The sequence below is a fragment of the Cyprinus carpio genome, chromosome A2 (genome assembly GCF_018340385.1).
Source record: "Cyprinus carpio isolate SPL01 chromosome A2, ASM1834038v1, whole genome shotgun sequence".
Lineage (NCBI taxonomy): Eukaryota > Metazoa > Chordata > Actinopteri > Cypriniformes > Cyprinidae > Cyprinus > Cyprinus carpio.
In genome coordinates this window covers 17,331,963-17,344,187 of record NC_056573.1, presented here as the reverse complement: position 1 = coordinate 17,344,187, position 12,225 = coordinate 17,331,963, and the positions used below count along the sequence as shown (strand labels likewise).

Here is a 12,225-nt window from a genome sequence, read left to right as displayed (position 1 = left end):
GAATATTTTGTTATATTGTACAATAATACCAGTAAACTTGACATGTTGTAATCAGTAATGTGAAAAAATTCTCAGTGAAAAACAAATTTCAATCTCTTTATCATAAAGCTAGAGTATTTTTATTTAAATTATTTTTTATTTATTTTGGAAAATAGCTTTATGAATTATTTAGCTTTTTATCATTTTTTAAGCTTGACAACCCCTGGTAACAATCCACTTTTACTGTAAAAACAGCTGCATACACATTCAGCTAAACATCTTTTCTCCTCCAAATATGAAAGTCATACAGTTTTGCAACAACATTAGGGTGAGTAAATAATGAACTTTAAATTTTCAGTGAACTATCCCTTTAAGCAAACAAAATACACATCACAGCCTTCAAATATCAGATTTGCATGCATGCAATTTGCATTTTTGCATAACGCATAATTAGGTAATCATCTGAGTCACAGTGACATCAAAGACCCCGCTGGTTTTTCGGAGCTGACGGCTATCCGTCAAAACAGAGATTGGCAGTGAAAGTGATGGGAGCGCTCTATCACTAGATCTAATGAAATCAGCTGGCACCACCCTGCGCTCTGAAATATGACACCCACTCTTGCCAGGCCATTAACACCAGCTGTGTGTTGGCTAGACTGGAGCCGATCAACTCTGTGACACATGAACATCCCACACACACAAAAATGCTCACAGGTATGCAAATGCAGGAGTTATTGGGATGGAGGCACGTAGTCTGCAGGCAATTATGGACTAGAGCAACTACATTGTAGAATGGGATGCCATTTTTCAATCACATTGTTTTAAATTCCAAGTATAATTTCTTAATAAATTATAGTTCTACTTACAATAATAATGTTCTATTCTGACTCCAATAAGCTAACAGAGGCTCCAAAAATGGGATGTAGGGACTGTGTCACCTGAAGCACAATCGAACTGTCCCAACACTAAATGAGGCTGCAGTACCTGCAATGAACAGAAGAGGGCAATTTTGCTGCATCCAAGCTCAAAATGAAGGTAAGGGAGTTGAGACAAAAAAAAAAAAAAAAAAAAAAAATTCTTGATCTTTAATTTCTTCCCCTCTTTCTCCTCAGCGACTACCGCGCACTGCCTGTTGCAGTCCTGTTTTTATTGCTCTGTATTAATTAGGACATCCATTAGACGATTTAAGTCAGACACAAAGATATAAATCCCCTTGTTAATTTGGAAAGAAGAATCAGCGGCCCTCGTTATGATTAAATTAGCCAAGATCTGCCGGGTGGCTGGACCTTTCTGACATGATTGTGATCATCAGCTCCAAACATCGGACTGCACTTTCCCTTTAACCTCCATTAGCATTCTGTACCTAATCTCTGATTTATCACTGGTTTAAAGGTCTCCCTTAAAAACACTCAGCTATTTAATCATGATAATAATGCTATATAATTTACACAAATTGTTTTATACAGTATTTCAAATCTTTTGCACTGTGAAAACACACTACATTGTATTAAATCATATTCTGAACTTGAAGGTGTTTGACTGCATCCTGGCTTTGATTAAACCACTCAGGAACTTAAATGGGTGCATATTTCTTTGAATATGGGACCACAAAATGAGAGTGCTGTTTGCAGCTTACACATTGCTCCTTCAGATGGCTTTAAATGAGTATTGCCATTATACCATACAGCCATGCAAACCAATTACTGGACCAAAGGACTCCCTTGAGTTGGCCGGCGATACCATTATAGATCCCCTACCATGTGTAACAGTTGGTAATTGTGGGCATTTTTTGGCTTCCTCCACACATAAACCAGTCCAGATGTTGGGAAGCATGTGAAAGATGACCTATCAAGACCATATTACATTTTCCATTTGGGTCCAGGTTTTGAGCCAGGTTATGAGATTTTGTGACTCGGCCTCAGAGTCAAGAGGTTTCTGAATGGCAGCACTGCCATAAATTCTAGATCACAATGTAGTTTTTGTTAAAACAAGGTCACAAAGTTGCTGATTGAATTCTGAAAAATTCTGTGAGGCCACGGTGACATTTAACAACTATCCTGTGTGGTGTCCTCCTATTCAACTCAGCAAGAGTCATCTCACAACCACAGGTCTTATTTCCCAATACAGTTCATGTGTTTGGCATATGATGCAATTGTTTCTGTGACCTTTCTCCTTAAATCTGTTTAACTCAAATAGTGGTGCTCATCTCTGCACTTTAAAGCTGCTGATTACCAATCAAGCCAATATTACTTGCCATTGCAGCTGCATTTATGATGGTAAATTACATACTTCAAAGTAATTTTTTCTGCCCTTTTCTTAGTACAATATTTGTACAACAACACTTCTTTCATGGTGTGAAAAGATTTTCATTAAAACAAAGTTATAGTTTGATTCCGTTCTCAACATAACAAAAATCCAGTTGTACTGAATTATTTTACAAAAGCCCATTTCCACTACATTATGCTTTGGTAAATCATAATTATGATATACATAGTAATATTTATGAGATGAAATATAAAATGAGGAAGTTGAAATGATGACATAAAGGTCAAAACTATGACAAAAAGTCATAAATCTGACACAAACAAGTCAAAATAATCAATTAATCATAATTCAAATTATGACAAAAAAAAAAAAATGATGTGCCAGAAATGGCCTTCCACTAGTTGACCTATTGTTGCAGAGAAAATAAAACAAGTAGATATAATTTCTTCATCACCATATAAACTCTCCGTAGAGACACAAACTCTTTGACTGGAAGGGAAAGATTCTGAAAAGAAGAAGAAGAAGAAGAAAAGTTGTTTTTCAAAGCCATGTCTTTCATCAATTAGCCGAGTAGCAATGGCTTAAATAAATTATTTGTTTTGTTCAGTCTCTGGCTCTTTAATCTAACCTTTCAATACTGCCTTATTTCACACATTTTAAGGCATCTTTTTGCCTACAGGAGCAGAGGAATGCCAATGGAAATCCATTTTCACAGTGCAATGGTTGAACCGGTGAACTATGGATCAATGTCAGCCAATCACAACACTGGATTGTGTAGATAAGACACACTTCAAAGTACTAGTGGCCTTGATGAAAAGCCTTGCACACTTTGCTCATCGCTCTTCATTTAGCACAGCAAATCAAGCATCCCGACATAAACACACATAGGATCACACACACACACACATACACGTTGGTATAGCTGGTTTATGAGGACTCTCCATAGGCATAATGGTTATTATACTGTACAAACTGTATTTTCAGTCGCCCCTACACCAACCATACACCTAAACCTACCCCTCGCAGAAAACTTTGAGCATTTTTAGACTTTCAAAAAAAACAAAAAAAAAAAACAAACAAACACAATTTAGTATGTTTTTAAGTCTTTTGAATTACGGGGACACAGGAAGTGTCCTCATAAACCACCTTTATATTATAATACCTATGTCATACCCATGTCATTATATAAATTTGTGTCCTCATAAATCACCCAAACCAGGGCACACACACACACACACACACACACACACACACACACACACACACACACACACACACACACACACACACACACACACACACACACACAAAACCTATTCATGTGCAATAGTCCATAATGCATGTCTGTTTGAAATATGTACACACTCAGACTTTTTCTAGATCATAAACTGCAGTTAATATAGTATTTAGAAACTATAAAAAGATTAATTTATTCCTCCTTTGATCTGATATAAATTAAGAATGTTTTTCCATACCACATTGTGGTTGAGATAAATATAATAGCTCAAACTATTTGACATCTAATTAAAATAAGTGCTGCCAGAATAAATAAATAATAATGAATAAATATGTCTTAGATACATTCACACAATTTTTGTATGCACACAAAGGCAAGTAAAAATCAAACATGACTTGCAGCCAATTAAAATCTAAAGGAAATGCATGGTAATTGCCAACTGATGTAATGACGTGTAGTAAAAAAGGAGAAAAAAGCAATATGTGACTGGTGAAATGTCTACCCATTTAGCATAAAATAAAATAAATCTCCCCAAAGAAAAGATGTATACTATGTATTTCTGAATATTTGTGATGTTTGCATTATTAATTCATGAGGCAGAGTCATCCTAAAGTTTGGGGAGTCTCGAATTTAAATTTCTTAAAAGTGTGATTTGGAGTGAAGCCCATATACCATCCGTGGTCTAACAGTCAAAACAAGACTGTTATACATATAACATTAATGTGTAATATACAGTAACTAGAGAGGGGGGGGGGACAGGGTGACCATAAATTCAGCAATACAGGCATTCATTCAAATGCCAAGGACAAATCTGTTCTTTGCACATTTAGAGAGAGATCCAGAGGGCTCTAGGTGGTTTTGCTCTTCAGTTGAAGGACAATCTAAATTATCTCTGGCTAAGGGTTAGGACCTCTAACTAATGCTCATTCACCAAACCTCGGTCTACTTCTCTCCGCTGTTCAGGAGGATCAACAGGGAAATAGCGGATGTCCAAAAAAAAAAAAAAAATCCATGGCTTGGAATACAATTACTAAAGTTTTCTTATGGGAATGACCGCTAGGCTTTTAAATTCTTCATTCAGAACAACCCTGATCTTTACTTGTGGTTTAAATCTTATCAAATGTCATACTGTCACTGGTCTTTACAGATGAAAAACAGATTTTATCATCAACTTTCTTCTTAAAAAGGGCCAAAAAGTTGACAAATATCCCACTAAACTGGAATGAGTGGAGATTTAAGATATTTTCCAATTCTTTAAGCCTGAAGCTAGTGATGATCTCATGGCTGAAAAGCTTTTCCCTAAGGTCGATTAAGTCATCGGGCAGATTTGTATTTAGCTTTAGTTTAGCTCTTTGTGCTCTCATTCCCAGATAAGGGCAATATCAAGATTGATTGTTGACTGATACACAGAAAAATAAAAAACAATTACAATCTTAAACCCTAAGCATCAGAAGAACAAAAACTGAAGAAAAATATGCCTCCTTTGTGGTTCTCATATGGGTCCACAGATAGTGACATTTACTGATCCCTCTCACTCTTCCTCTCATCATTGATAATTTCCTGTCATTTCTCTATTCTTCTCTCCATAAAAAACTGCTTCTTCATAATTTAATTGAAATTATATATGAATGTATCCGCAAACACAGCTAGGATTTATGGGGTTTTGCGAGGCAGCAACAGTCAAGAACATGCATCACCTGTGCAAGTTCTGAAGGGTCAACGTGCCAGGAGCATGTACACTAACCTAATACACAGGACATGACTAGTATGTTTTTTTTGTTTTTTTTTTCTGACACTGAAATATTTTAGTTTAATTAATGAAACATGAGCAGAACAATTTATTTTCTTGAATCACCACTCATTAATCCATTCAATTTAATTTACACAAAAATGGTTTTAGGCATGATGTACACAGAAATTTGTTCTTTTGCATATCCTTGCATCTGAATGGACACATAGGCCTACACAAAAAAAAAAAAAAAAATATCCCAAAATAACCATCTCGGCAGATATTCTCGTAAAACAAAATTGGTTATGTAAGCTGATGGCAAAGCTAAATTTCCATCAGCCATTTTTCAGTCTTCAGTGTGACATGATTCTTTAGAAATCATTCGAACATGCTGATTTGCTAATTATTAATTACCTGTAGTATATAAACATATATTACATAATAGTAAATATTTGTTTCTCTTCCTTGCACACATCCTCAGGCAGTGGGTAAGAATCACTTTCTTACCCAGGTTTCCTGATCCCTTTCTCCCCTCTCTCAGTCTTTCACCCTCAGGCACTAGTGCCGCCCACTGCAGTGGTGGTGGGTCGTCCTTGGCCGTTACCCTACCACCTCACTGTCATACAGAGAGAAGGATGAGAGTGAGCAAAGAAAGAGAGAGAACATGTTTGGTTGAAGAGAGACAAGAAAGAGCATAGAGTATGAATCGTGTAGGAGATGGAGAAGGCGGGAACATGGGTGTCATAAAAACTATTCTTGTGTCTTTTTGTGCCCAGTTTTCAGCACAGCTTGTCTGTAAAATCTATATTTCATCTTTTGAATTCAGGATTTTATGATGTTGAGTTGGTCTTGCTATTAATAATGTACTGATCAAGTCAAATCTTACAGGCTTACTATTGCTGATCCTCAAAAAGCCATTTGTACAGGTATATCTCAGTGAATCTTACAAGAGTATTAGAGGAGACTCAAATAAAGTTTAAATACCTATTCAACAAAAGCTGTGAGGGAATCAATGTGAACTGTAAACTGTTTAAAGCTTTGTAGCCATGCTCTGTTTTTTTATTCAAAGTTTCAAAACCAAAGATGCGTTAAAAATGTACAAATTTGTTTCTAAATGAGTCTTTTAATCTGCTCTTGAGCAGTGCTGCAGTCCAGAGTGTACTGTACCTTCACTGATAAATGAAGAAATAGCCTCTTATTGCGGACATTATATATATATTTAACTCTCAAAAGTTAGATAATAACAATAATAATATAAAAAAATAATAGATGAATACATACTAAAAATAATATGATAAAAATTAAAATAATAAAAACTCATAGAAGCAATTCATTTTATACAAGTTATCACATAATTTATCGCTTTATTTATTTATTTATTTATTTATTTGTTTATTTATTTTTTGCTGAGGCAACATTCCAGTATCTTCATTTCATTCAGTCAGTCTGTGAATATTCATTGGCTGTGTGGTCAGCATTCCCCCCAAACATTAAAAAATGATTAGGTGGCACACTTCAGCTCTGGAAGGTTTGTGCTATTTGGGGCAAGGGTACAAGTATGGTTTACCAGCCGAGTCTGCTGAGAGCTCATTACCCGTACCCAAAGAGCAGGACCTTTAGCTAAGTCACAGAGGGTATTAAAACCCTGCCCTGCGTCTGTTCTCATCCTCACAGTAGTCCACAAGCACCTGCCTAGCACTCAGCATCTGCATTCACCTGCATTCTCAGAGTCTGTTGCATGGACTCAAGGGGTCATGATCACAGATTGCCATTAATTTATGGCACCCAAGTGTAAATGTCATTGAATGATATGAAATTAAAAAAGGAAGTGTTTCAAAAAACAATGAATATTTGTATTTTTTTTTAAAAGCTGCCCATGCTGGTTTCAGCTCTACATTTAATGCTGTGATAGTGTCCGTGGCCATGTCAGAGGCTAGCAAAATGAAGAATAATGGAGTTTTCATGTAGACTGAAAAACTGATTTAAAGCCATCTATCAGAAAAGCTAACATTCTTGTGAACTGCAAGGTGACGTCCTTGGGAAGAAAACATGGACGATTCAACCAAGGGAAACCATGGTGTTGGAGTTATTAGACTGAAACAGCTGTGAGAACAGGGCCATTATTTATCTGTCTTTATCTAAGACATCAAAACCCGTGTGAAGAAGGATGATTTGAATGCCCCTGTTTCAACAAAACTATAAGCATTTATTTGAAAGCTTTGGGCTACTTGCGAAAAGCATGAGGTGGTGTAGAATTGGGTTCAATATAGTGTATCGTCATCAGGAACTCATTAACATACAAATATTCTTTTACCTTTAACCACTAATTAAAAAAAGAAAAGAAAAAAAAGCTGTCATAAAAGCTGTTACATATGTCCATCACAACAAACTTTATTATTTACATAATTCACTGTGGAACACAGAAGAAAATACATTGAAGTACACTCAAAACAACACTGGACCCCATTTTTTTCTGAGACACATTTTTCTCAAAATATCAATGAATATAAACGAAACTCATACTGGTTGGGAACTAACATGAGGGTGAGTAAGTGATTACAACTTTTATTTTTGGATGAATCTCTTTAAAGGGACTGTGTCTGAATACAGAAGGCTCCCTCTCATTTTTGTATATACAGTACAGCCTCAAAGTTCTGTGATTTGTATTTTTAAAGTACATTGTGTCCACAAGGACTTTTTAACATACAGATGAGATAACGCGGGGATCTTTGATCTTAAACACTTTACCTGCGTGTGGATGACAGAATGAATTATATTTTGAGGTTAAGTTACATTGAGAGCATTGACCGCACCTATAATTACCGGATGGGATAGAAGACAGAAAGTGAGTAGATTAGGTCTAAAGATAAATCTGCTCTTGCAACAAGGTCATGAAGATTAGGAGGGTGTTTGAATATAATTCACTGAAGACATTATGATATTGAGTTGAAGATGTGCCAATGATAGGGGTCAAGTTATTTTCAATTTAGGAAAGTTTATATGTTATGTTATGTTATGTTATGTTATATGTTATGTTATGTTATGTTATGTTATGTTATGTTATGTTATGTTATGTTATGTTATGTTATGTTATGTTATGTTATGTTATGTTTAAAAAAAAAAACACACACATTTTGCTGGCTTCCAGTTTGTAAAGTTGGAAAACTTTGAGTTTGTTATGATGGATAGGTTGGACATCTTTATTGCCAGTGTAAAACTCATAAACATGAAGTGCAGCTAATTGTGACTTGTCTTTATAATGACAGCCTAATTAGTGGTTAAAAGTATTTAATAGAATGTTTGGATGTTAATGCATGAATAACAAAAATCAAAAAAATAAAAAATAAAATCATAAAATCATAAAATTTCTTTTCCCTTTTCTCCTTATTTGGAGGTACAAATCCCACAATGGGTGATCCTTGATCTACCACCACTGTGGCCTTGAGCAAGGCACTTAACCTCAGCTTGTTCCAGGGTAATAATAAGCTACTATCCAAAGTTGTTTTGCATAAATCGTCGGCTAAATGATAAATTAGAGCAACACTAATACAGTGTTCCCCCCGCTCAAAAGAGAAGCATATATTTCCATTTTTGTCTATGCTGGTCTATGCTTGTTAGTGCTGAGCTGGTGAGTTAACAAAGTTAACCAAGTTAGTATTGCTGGTTAAGCTAGTTCAGAAGCTTAGTGGAGACACCATCACACCAAATATCACATACAAACCACAACCAAGAAAATAAATAAACAATATATATAGTAATTATCTCTTTTCAGCAGGATTATTACTGTTGCCACATTGCCATTAGCACAAAACACTTTTAGCAGAACATGGTGTACTCACAGGCACCTCAGATACAGATTTTTTTAAGCCCAACAAAAGACACTTCCACAAATGACTGAGTGTTGGATTATCAAACTACAGAGAACCCACAGCTTTCATTTTGCTTTCATTTGCCTTGTTGATATCCCTTTCACATTAAAGGGGTCATATGAGGTTGCTAAAAATAAAATTATGTTGTGCATTTGGTGTAATGCAATGTATTTACTGTATGCAATTTAAGGTAAAAAAAAAAAAAACCAATAAAAAAACATTATTTTCCACATAATGTTCATTATTGTTGCTCCTCTATGCCCCGCCTTTCTGAAACGCGTTGATTTTTACAAAGCTCATCATTCTGAAAAGTGAGGTGTATGCTAATTGGCCAGCTATCCAGTGCATTGTGATTGGCTGAATACCTCAAGCATGTGACAGAAATGTTACGCCCCTTACCATACTGTGATGCCGTCTCCCGGTGCAACGAGACAAAACCAATAAAACCTGCATTTTGTCTGCAAATGTCTGCATTTGTGATCGGAGAAACGATAAACAACAAGCGCCACTCTACACTGCTCAAACCTCGCATTTGAATCATTAGTGGCAAATTCTTTAAATATAAAAATGGTACTTACAGACTGTGAGTCAGAAGCGCCAGACTGTCCTTGCAAAGTTAGAACTGCCCCACTTTACAGAAACAGCCTTTGTGCACAGACGCATTGTAGGCTATACTCTGCAGGTTCAGGAAACAGTCATACATAAAATGTGCTGCACACATCTGAATATTTGGGTTGAACTGTTCTGGAACAGTGTTGTAAATACAACTTAACCAATTATTTCTAGTTGTGTCCTCTTTTTGAAGGCCAAACAAAGTAGTTTCGCTTTCACAACCAAACACACAGCGTCACACACGGCAGGCTTGAGTGAGGAATGGCTGGCGGGCTTGAGTGAGAAACGGCTGGTGGGCTTGAGTGAGTAACCATGCATGTAACCATGGTTCCCTGAGAATAGGGAATGAGACGCTGCGTCCCTTTGCCACTCTTCAGGCATTTCTGCGTACGTCTCCTTCAGACAAGAAGTGGATGATGTATTTAACAGGTGCCCTTTTATACTCTTGTCTTGGCCACACCAAGTGTTATAGGTCATAGGCTGCCACCTGCCAATGTCAAGTTCATTGTCGTGTTTAGACTCATGCTTCAGACACCTGTTATTCCAGAGGCATTCCCCATAGTGGCCTCTAGGGTAGGCTTGCCGCGATAGACGGTGTTGACGGTGTTACCGTTTTTTAAGCCGCAACACCGGTTACATCACTTTCCCACCGTGACACCGTCCCCACCGTTGTTTTGATTTTTTTAAGTATTTGTTTTTTCTTAAATATTTATTTGAATTAAGTAAAAATAATAATTATAAATAAGTTCAGAAGAGAGCATACACTATACCTAAAAACTGAACGCAGCTACAATGCTGCGTGCCAAGAGACAGTCACATCACAGATCAGCATCACGGGTCAAATTTCATTTATCACGTGAGGAGAACGAGTCGAACTTTCAGAAAGGCAAGAGAATGGCGGAAGATTTAGTGTCAAAACGCATACATTCCCATACATTGATTCATTTGTGGCGGGCCGCCACAATATCTAAACTGACAGCCACAAATAGATTTTCAAAAAGGCTTTGACTTTGTTGAATAAACATGAGCACTGCACGTTTAAAAATCAATCGCACCGTCTCAGGTAAGCTAATAAATTAACTTCAAAATCAAACCGACTGGTTCTGCTGACTTGTCAATTTATGTAAGCTTAGGTCATTTTGGAAGGTTTTCTTTTATATTCGTTTCTTATTTATTTGGTTTTATCTTATTTAAACTTTGTGTAATTTATTTAGGCCTATTTTATTTTCTTATTCATTTTAAAAATGTTCTAATATAGCTTAGGCAACGTTCTATGGTTCTTATATGTTTGGGTCCACAGTTTGCCGATTTAAATTTTTTTCAGGCTATGCATGGTGGTATTTTTATTTGTTATGTTAATAAAAGGTCTGTGTTTAACATCAGGTGTTTTTTTTTTTTTTTTTATTATTATTTTTTTTTTTGTCCATTCAAGCTATTGAAGCCAAATTGCCAATTGCTGCTAATTCGAAAGTGAAAGTATAACGCGCACCCATTTATAAGCTATTCAAAAGCAAGGAAAAGAGGAAACCCCCCACTCCACGGTGATACCGGTATTACCAGTGTTGACACACATCGATTAACCAGTGGGAAATTTTCCTCACCACAGCAACTCTACTCTAGGGGACACAGCGTCTCGTTCCCTATTCTCAGGGAACCATGGTTACATGTCTAACATGAGACATTTTTATTGAAAATAGAAGAGAACAGACTAAGACCTTATGCCTTGTCAGATGACCTTGGTGCCTATTTCTCAAAGAAAAGCTTGTGTGGATCACAATGCACTTTTTCATGTTCACAGCACTGCTATTTCATGAATGCCCAAGGGTGCATTGTTGATAAACTACCCATAAGCATAGAAACCTATACCATCCTTGGCTAAATCACTCTACAGACCGTCTAGCCCAACTCTGGTGGTTCTTTATCTGTTAACGTCACACTTTTGTTGTCTTCCTAAATAAGTTCCATCCTAACTGAACTTGTACATATATATGAGCTCAGCTGAGTGGAGCTGAAGCATAAAAACTAGGTGAGCCTACCCAGGGGCCTTCTGAGTACAGAGCAGCGCTGGCCTGCATTCAGCTTTAGCCAGCCAGCTATCTCACATCTGCCCTTGCCCCCTTTTATTGGCTGAGCAGATGTGACCAACCTCCCAAGGGCTGTGTTGAGTTTTACTTCCTCAGCTCCTGTGCACATCCTTTCCAAATTGGAATTTATATTATGACAAAACCAAACTTTGGGTGCAACGTGTCAAACTTCTATGTGCATATCTAGACAATGGTTTATTTTTTAAATTGCTGCCTTATTATTATTTATTTAGCCATGTTTAAATATTACAACATTTACAAAACGTTTGCATACTTTATGGACAGGTAATATATTTTTGCTCTGTTTATCTCCTCATAAAATAAAACAAAACGGTGCATCCTAAAGCATAAAAATAGTGGTTCTCAACCAAGGGTAAAACCGATGCATCTTCATACAGAAAACATGATTTATCAATAAGGTAACACATCTGTTCTATTTTTAGGATAATA

General features: G+C 36.4%; 1 protein-coding gene across 4 annotated transcripts in view; it reads right to left on the bottom strand.

The window, feature by feature from the left end:
• astn1 (astrotactin 1) overlaps nucleotides 1–12,225 on the bottom strand; it is a 584,917-nt gene that overhangs the window by 52,482 nt on the left and 520,210 nt on the right. The window lies entirely within an intron of this gene.